Source organism: Phytophthora infestans, genomic scaffold (genome assembly GCF_000142945.1).
Source record: "Phytophthora infestans T30-4 supercont1.153 genomic scaffold, whole genome shotgun sequence".
NCBI classification, from domain to species: domain Eukaryota; phylum Oomycota; class Peronosporomycetes; order Peronosporales; family Peronosporaceae; genus Phytophthora; species Phytophthora infestans.
In genome coordinates, this window is record NW_003303606.1 from 132,915 (window position 1) to 142,182 (window position 9,268).

The following is a 9,268-nucleotide window of genomic DNA, read 5'->3' on the forward strand; positions in this document are numbered from 1 at the left end:
GGTAAACCGTGGGGAGATGCTGTGGCTTCAAAGCATGCACAGGAGATGCATCAAGGCATCGAAAACACTCAGAGCGGAGATTACGAAGTATACTGGCTTTAATGTTTGTCAGCTTAAGCACGTTACCAATGTCGTCTGCTCTGCTACTAGTGGCGCCTTGACAGATCGCAATAGAAATACATTAGTTTTGGATTTAACTTCTAAATCAGAGACCGTGCTTAATTAAATTAAATCAAAATCCGCGTTTTTATTTCAAAGCTTCTTCGTGCACCGGGCGACTTTGTTAAAAGATCAGCTGGACCTCATTTCTTCTTTCTCCGAGTCAAATGTCAGCTCTTCTACTTCTTAAGCGTCAACACACATTCTTCACTTGAAGAACCTCTTTTTCCAATCCGCGTGCATGTCTTCACGCTATCCTAGCAGCACCTTGCACAGAGGAAGTGTGTAAGGGTATTTAACTACCCGAGGGGACGTTAGTCCACGTGTTTCCGGGCTCAGAAGGAGCTGTTTGCTAGTAAGACTGATGTATTTATAAGTTTGCTTAGCTTGGGTTCCATACAAACTAGAGGTTACCTAAAGTGGGGCTAAGTAGTCATGCCCCTAGAGCACCTGATACCGTGTACCAGGTGTCCACAAGAGTGACGGGTCACTCTTTATGTAGCCGGGAGGTACACTGGATGTACCCTGTTACACCCCCCCCACTTAACTGAAAATCACCAGATTCTCCAATCAGAAGTGAGAGAAATAAACACATAAAGATTAATTCTCACACTGAGCAGCCATGGGATTGTCGCGGCTCTCAGTCACACCTACAGTAACATGAGCTCGCAAACCACACTGGGTTTTAAATTCCTACGCTCACACTTTATTTGTCGTAGAGCCTACACTCAGCGCTGCCTTGGCACCTGCGCTAGCGCGCGTACAGTGCTTTAGCACAAGGTGCAATAGCACCCGAACGTGTGGCATTCGCTCACAGCTCGCACCAGAGGACACGACAGTCATCGCGAGTGATGGTATCTCCCGCGAGGGACGACACCGAGAAGGGCGACACCTGCCCAAGCACTAGAGGGAGCACTCAGCTCACCTCGTTCCATGCCTTTGGCCCCAGCAGGATCCATCCTTGCGGTCGGAGCTCCACTTCTCTTCGCGTCTTGGTCGGCATACCAACGGTGCGAATGTGTCCTTCATCGACACCGTGTACCGTGATGGTACGCAGTCGTGGTGCAGGTATTTCCCATCGACACCATGTACCCTTCGGTGCGGCCCGCCCACCACAAGGTTGTCATGTTTGGCGGCAACAGCTTCTGCTGTGCTGTTGCCTGAGCTGATTCATGGCATGTGCTCGCATCATGCACGACGCATGTACAAGCACAGTGTACAGGTCTATGGGCCCGTACACCAGGTACGCTGTGTACGTACGACACGTACCACAGCTACCATAAGTGCTCCGTGGACTTCATGTGTGTCATGCACGACGAGTTCACTTTGCGGAGCTCCTGGCAGGCTGATCGAGAGCAGCCAGTGTCGATGCACGGTATGTGCATGGAGCAGCATCGGGTCGTGGTATGGAGCATATCATTTGCACCTATACCAGTGTTTGTCATAGACACCATATACTTAGATGGTACCCGACCGTGGTGGGGTATATCTCACCACCATGCCACTACACCGTTGGTGTCTGACATTGACACCAAGTACTCATGCGGTACTAAACCTTGGTGATGGGATCAGCCATCACCACGGTGTCATGCTCGGCGCGGCACCTGCTTTCGTTGCCTCGACCAACACCGGGTGCACTCGTGCACCACACTTGGGTTATGGGTGTACATCGATGCCTGGTTTCGTAAGGAACTTGGTCTTACCTCAAGACCAGGGATGAAAGGTATTCCTGAGCCTCTCCTCCACTTAAGCATTAGACCATTGAGACTCTCGTGGCTTGTCATAGCCACTGTCAGCACGACGGCTACTTGCCTCATGCAAAGCCAAAGAGGAAAGGTATTTCGGAGCCTCTCCACCACTTAAACGTTGAAACTACTGAGTCTCTCGTGGCTTGTGATTATCACTGGCAGGCACGACGGCTATCTGCATCGTGTACTGCGCCGGCATGGACGGTCGCGTCGGACGTGCCGACTGAAGACGTTCAGCCCGGTGCGAACTGTGTAACCCGCCTTGGTTTCGGAACTGTTTTACCCGCCTTGATGTGTAGAACTCTGTTACCCTCACCGGAAGCGCATACAGCGACTTCCATATCAGTTAAGGTCTGAGTGACCTTGCGTGAAACTCTGTTACCCACGCTTGGAGTGTCGAATGTCGGTCTCCGCAAGCAGCTTCGTTGCTTGCGGAGCTTGTTACCCGCAATGCGAATTTGTGCTACCCACCTGGTGAATTCCCTTCGGCAACACCACTGTCGAGGGAAACAAAATGTCACGTCTTGTTAGCCGCCGCAAGTCGGGTCTAACCTTGTTCATGGCGACGTCGCTTCAAGCGACTCGGAGTCCAGGGCCCGGACTTCTCTAACTCGGTCGGTTGACATCAACTCTGTCCGGCGTGTGTGCGGGTCTGCTACACCAGCCGATTCCAACACTGAAGGTCGTCGCGCCGTATGGGCTACGACATGATGTCTCGCTGACGACATCAGAGGCACTCGCGACTTCGTGTGGCACTGTGTTACCTACACACGATGCATGGTCTATGCCTTCCGCTTCAAGTATACTCTCGGTGACCGCGTGTGATACTCATCTCGGCAACCTTTCCAGCCTTGAGGTTGGACAGGAAAGACTCGACCGTCATTCCCTCGAGGTTCAGTATCTCTGCCATTTCTGGCAACGGTTCCAAGTGGACACCATCGAAGTTGTGATGAAACACTTCCACCGGCCTTGTCGGAGGAGCCCGGGCCCTGGACTCCGAGTCGCTTGAAGCGACGTCGTCCTGAACGAAGTTCAGATCCGACTTGTGGCGGCGGCGGCGTCGGCGTCGTCGTCGACCTCGACCGTGACGTGGAGCTTTGTTACCCCTGTCTGGGGATGTCGAAGCGCCGACATCCGAGGCACTCGTGGCCTCGTGTGGTACTGTGGTACCCACACCTGAAGCGTATTCGACGCCACCTCTTCAGTTAAGGTCTGGACGACCGCGTGTGGCACTATGTTACCCACATAGGAAGCGTATCCGACGTCTTCCTCTTCAGTACAGGTCTGGGCGACCGTGTGTGGCACTTTATTACCCACCCCGGAAGCGTATCCGACGTCTTCCTCTTCAGTAAGGTCTGGGCGACCGTGTGTGGAACTCTATTACCCACCTTGAACACCCTATTGCCAGTGTTCGAGACAGCAGCAGCTGTCTGCGGAACTAAGCTACCCGCTTGTGGACCTAAGCTATTCACTTGGCCAGCGCCTCCTCTGAGCGCTGCCACCATCAAAGCATCCTCGGAGTCGTCATATACGTCGACGACTCCCAAGCATCTGCCGGATGCTCTGGTACCCTGGCAACCCTTGCGGGCGCCCCGGGTCCTGACAGAGGTGGGAACATGACTCACCAATGCTCTGTCGGACGTCGCAGGGCGGCTGGCACCAATTGCCTTACCTCGCCAGTCGATCCAGGGCTCGTGCTCCTCAAGCCAGGGCATGCGCAGGATCAAATCGTACGAATCCAAGTCAAGAAGAGTGAACTGTTCGAGGCTATCAAAGTCTTCAAACTTGACGGCCAGATCCACTTGGACGTTAAGGACAGTGACGACCTTCCCGTCGGCCAGTCGCACTGACATCGTCCCGTTGTCCTTGCTTTCTCTCAAAGCATCGGACAGCTTGTTGCTATTACGAGCAACCGTCTGGCGGCGTGCGAAATTCTTCGACGCCCCAGAATCGATCAAGATTCTAAAGGGATAATCGTATCCCCGTACACATCCGTGTACTACGAGCAGCCCGCCGCTGCTCTTCGCCGATTCGAGAGTGCGAAGACTCTCAGGGGCTAAGTCCCCGTGATACGCGCCACCCGCGCACCCTTCACGAAGCCTTAGTTCTTCCCCAGTAGAACGCCCCGCCTCCTACTGGTTCCCGGCGTTCCCCTGTCCCCGGGATGTTGCTTCTGCCAGCGACCCTTGAGGACGGGCTTGGGGAAAGACCGTCTGCGGAGTCTTTCCGCTTGACAGTCGCGCTTAAAGTGGCCCATCTTCCCGCAGCGGATGTCACGCTGTTCGGCGGACCCGAGCTCCATGGGTACTGGTCCGTTGGGGCTCGTTCGACCGGGAGTTCACAAAGCAAAATCCCAGGCCATGCTCAGGCCGACGTACGCGCCTGGCGGTGGCTGTATTCTTCCTGAAGGGCCATTTGAATCGCCTCTTCAAGGTTGCCCGGAACAGCTGAGTGCTGGGCCCACTTGAAGGCCGTCCATGAACACTGTCATCTTGATGTGTTTGCTGAGTGGGTTTCCCACTAGGGACGCCGTGAGCTCCCGTATTTCTTGGACGTACTCATGCAGCTCACGCCTCTCTTGCTTGCACGAGAGGAAGCGCAAACGCTGGCGGTACTCGTATTTCGCCGGGAGGAACGCGGCTCGGAGCTGTTCACACAGCTGAGCCCAGGATGTGAAACATCCAGGGGATGTGGCCTCCTGTGTGTACACCCAACGCTTTGCACGACCGCTAAGGTTGGAGAGTGCAAAAGCAACACAAAGTTGCTCGGTCGAGATGAGAGCCGCGTCCATCGCGAGCTCTACTTCTCGGACCCAGAAGTGAAGGGTCTTACCTTCCTTCCCTTCATACGGCTTTGCCTTCAGCCGTATTGGCTTCGGGTGTGGCGGATTTGCTTCCGCCGCTGGAGCCTGCAGGTTCTCCCGCACATGCGCGATGAGCCCCTGCTCGTAAGCGTCAATCACATTGACGCGCTCGAGCTGCTCGGTCGGTGTTGACACCACCAGGCTCTGCAGGGCCTTCATTCCAAAGATGCCTGCTATCTTCCAAACCACTCGAACTGTGAGTCGTTCATTTGGGAGAAGTCGTTCCTATCCATGGCAACGAACTCCGGAGAGGTTCCGGTAGTCTACCCGCGGTGGCGTGGATTGATCAACAAGTGCTACCAAGTGTGACGCGGTCACACAGCACCTTGCGCTAGAGGAAATTGGCTACAGAGAGTATACAAACTCTCAGTGAACGGCAGGTCACAGGCCCCCTTTTATCGAATGGGAGCGAAGTGACCAACTTATGGTAGAATGTAAACTGATTATATTTATAGGTAGATAAAGCTAGGGTTAAATACAAACTATAAGCCACCTATAGAAAAGCAATGCATCAGCGAATGGTTGGCTTTTGATGACCTTGGTACCTTGTACCATACATCCCGAAGTATGACGTGTCACATTTCATGTAACTAGGGGTACACTTCGGGCTACGTACCCTGTTACAGTACGAGTCTGTTCGGAAGACGATAGGCATCTTTGGACAAGATGTCCTTCGCAGCTTGGCGGCGGCGACGCGTGGCTGCACTTGAGATTGGTCTCATCGCTCACGTCCGCGGGGGGTTGGAGGCCTCAATGGCCGCTCCTAAGCCAACCAGGCCTAAGCCGATAAGACTGGAGGTCCCCGCGTGTGAGGGAAAGGAAGGAGAGAACCTTCACTTCTGGGTCTGTGAGGTGGAGATCACCATGAAGGCAGGTCTCATCTCGGACGAGCCACTTCGGGTGGCTTTTGCTCTGTCCAACCTTGGTGGACGTGCCGAACACTCGGCATACACCAAGGAAACGACATCTCCTAGATGCTCTGCATCCTGGGATCAGCTGTGGGAACCGCTTCGAGCCACGTTACTACTGGCGAACAACGAGTCCCGCCAGCGCACACGCTTTCTCGCGTGTAAGCGTACGTGCGAGAGATGCGCACATTAGTGGCATCTCTTGCAGGGCGTCCGCTGCCTAAAGACATCAAGACAACAGTCTTTATGGACGGCCTGAAGGTCGGTTCTACTCGCATCCATCTATACCGGGACCAAGAGAGAGCTATGGTGGAGACGACTCAAATCGCCCTCCAGGAGGAGTACAGCCACAATCTGTCTGGTACTCCTCGGGAAGAGGAACATCGCCACGATGAGAATGATGTTCCTCGGGAGGCGGAGCATCGCAGCAATGACGCTGTTGCTTCTGCTGTCACACAGACCATTGATACGGGTGCGTACAGCGAACCCGAGCCCATGGAGTTAAACTCAGCCGAGAGCTTGGTCCGCTGTTACGGATGCGGCGGACATGGACACTACCAGCGTGTATGTCCCTCGCCCGCCCTCGGGAAGAAGACAGCCCGTAAACCCCAGGTCCGGTGGCGCAGGCCACTTCCAGGTGGACGAAGCCTCCACGGCCACCAGTAGAGGCGGTATGCCCTACAGAAGAGCACTAAGATGGGTGCGCCGGCTGTGCGCACCACGGGACTTAGCCCAGAGAGACGTGGTTTTCTCAAACCAGTGAAGGGCAGTGATGGGCTGCTGGTAGCACACTCGGTGTGCGGGGGTACGGTACCCCTTGAACGTTTTATGACTTCTAGGGCGTTGATACGCCGCCGGAACGTTGCTTGGCAAACCGACACCCGACTGCACTCTAAATCAGAGTGGCGGTCGTGGGCTGGGCCTTGGTGGACTAGCCTTTGGTACGGTGTAGAGAGTGCCAATGGGTTTCAACAGTTTTGAACGTTAAGGCTCGATTAACTTGCGCACCGCAGTGTCACTCGCAACTCTCGCCATGAACAACATGACTGTGCCGAACATAAGGCATAGCCGGGACTTTGGTGTGGCAAAGCTGAGAAGGGCCTGACAGTCCAGTTCTATGGCTGAGCATTGGCAAGTCGTGTTTCCCACCTCCGTCATGCCTTGGGCGTCTGATACCGTGCTATCCACACAGGAAACACATCCAGCGTATTCATCTTCAATTAAGGTCTGGACGAACGTGCGTTCCTAAGCTACCCACCTGGTTAGCGCTTATAGGCATAACCACTGTCGATGCCCGTACGGCGCGACGAGCTTCGGCGTTGGACGTTGCTGGTGTAGCAGGTCCACACGCCGGGCAAAATACCCATGCCCGTGGCATTGCCGCAGCGGATGGTCTTGCTGTACGCAGAGCGGTCGGCGCGTCGACAACTCCGTGACGCTTCTGCGTCATGGCGGTCAGTGCTCATGAGACCTGAGACCACTCGGGAGGAGCTGAACTCCACCTCCGGCTTGGACGAGGGCGTCCTGGAAGACCTGAACAAGCAGCGTCAGACGCGCTTGGGTTCTGAGATCCTTAAGAACTCATCGAGGTGTACGGCATGAGATTGATCTCGTGCCTGGCACAAAGTATTGTGTCACGAGGCAATGGCCTCTTCCGCGCGAACAGTGCGAGGTCATTGATGCCTTCTTCGCTGCGAAAGCGAAGGCAGGCATGGTGCGGGAGTCGAAGTCCCCGCACTCGACGCCAACTTTCTGCGCTCGGAAGCCGAGCGGAAAGTGGCGTCTAGTTCACGCTTATAACAAGCTGAACAACGCAACGGTGCCGGCCCAAACACCAATCCCACGAAAAGATGTGTTGTTAAACAACATGGCCGGAAGCGTACATTATAGTGCGCTGGATTTGGTAGACGGATACTACCAGATTTTGATGCGAGAGAGCGACATTCCGCTCACCGCGGTGAGCACTCCAAGTGGCATGCTTTGGGAGTGGCTCGTCATGCCGCAGGGCTTGTCTAACGCCCCGGCGACGTTCAATCGCCTGGTGACGCAATTGTTCCGCCCATTACGTATCTCCATACAGACGTACTTCGACGACATATTCGTCCATAGCCGTGCCGAGGGAGGCAAGACGGCCATGGAGGTGCAGCTAGGACACCTTCGTCGAGTGTTGGACGTGATGCGAGCGAACAAGCTCTACGCCAAAATCGACAAGTGCGTCTTCGCGTCACCAGAGATAAAGTTCTCGGTTGCTTCGTAAGCAACGTGGGCGTTCGGGCTGACCCAGCCAAGGTCAAGGGCATAGCAGCATGACCAACGCCCCGATCCCAGAAGGATATTCGAAAGTGGTTGGGCTTGGTCAACTACACTCACAAGTACAGCGCAGGGTGCGGGGGCTTTGCTAAGCTCTCGTCGGGCCTCCTTCATAAGGACGTCGACTGCTGGGAGCAAGAGCACCAGGATGCCTTTGACAGCATCAAGGCCAGTCTCCAAGAGGCCCCTGGCCTGGCCCTGCCGGACGAGACGAAGCCGTTTAGCGTCGTCTGCGATGCCTCCAATTACGCCATCGGGTGTGCATTGCTGCAGGCCGACACGGCTGGATTTAGATGAGTCATCTCGTTTCAGTCCAGGCAGCACAAAGCCACCGAACGGAACTACCTGTCCACGCCAAGGCGCTCCTGGCAATGTAGTATGCTCTTGTGAAGTTTCGGGCTCACCTTCTGGGCTCCCGGCCCTTTGTGACCTACACAGACCACGCGTCCTTGAGGACGGCGACTAACTCGCCTCACCTCTCCCAAAGGATGGCGAGGTGGCTGTCCTTCTCGCGGAATACAACTTCCGCGTCGAATACAAGCCGGGCAAGCTCAATGTGCTTGCGGACGCCCTCTCTCGGCGCCCCGACTATGAGTTGGCCCACATCACGCGGGTGACAACGGATCTATATGATCGGATACGCATTGCGTATCGGGACGATGAGGCTGTCGCGCCCATCGTCAAGCTCCTTATGGCCGGAACGAGCGCGAAGTCCGACTGGCTCTCGTCGCGACAGCGCTCACGGCTCCACCGATATGAGTTGAAGGATGACCTCCTTTATTACCGGGTGGAGCCCAATGAACCTCCACGGGTGGTCGTGCCCAACGACGAGGATTTGAAAATCGATATCTTCGCGGAGGCGCACGACGCGCCCTCCAGCGGCCACTTGTGCCGCGAGAAGACCTTCCTGTCGGTCTCTCAGGCCTTCTGGTGGACCCACATGTACAGATGGGTCGCCCGATACGTGAAGACATGTGAAACATGTCAGCGGGTCAAACCCGCAGGGCACCCTTCGGTTCCACAAAACCACTACAGAGCCTGCCCGTACCGGCTGACTGTTGGAAGTTGATGAGTCTTGACTTCATCTTTGGGCTTCCCGCCGACGGACACGGCAACACCGGAATTTTGGTGCTCGTGTGTCGGCTGAGCAAGATTGTACATCTCGCTCCAGTACCCGTTACCGTCACAGGCGATCAAACCGCGAGGTTGCTCGTCGATGGCGTGTCCCGCTATCACGGGCCTTCGGAGACGATTGTCTCGGACCGAGACCCGTGGTTCAC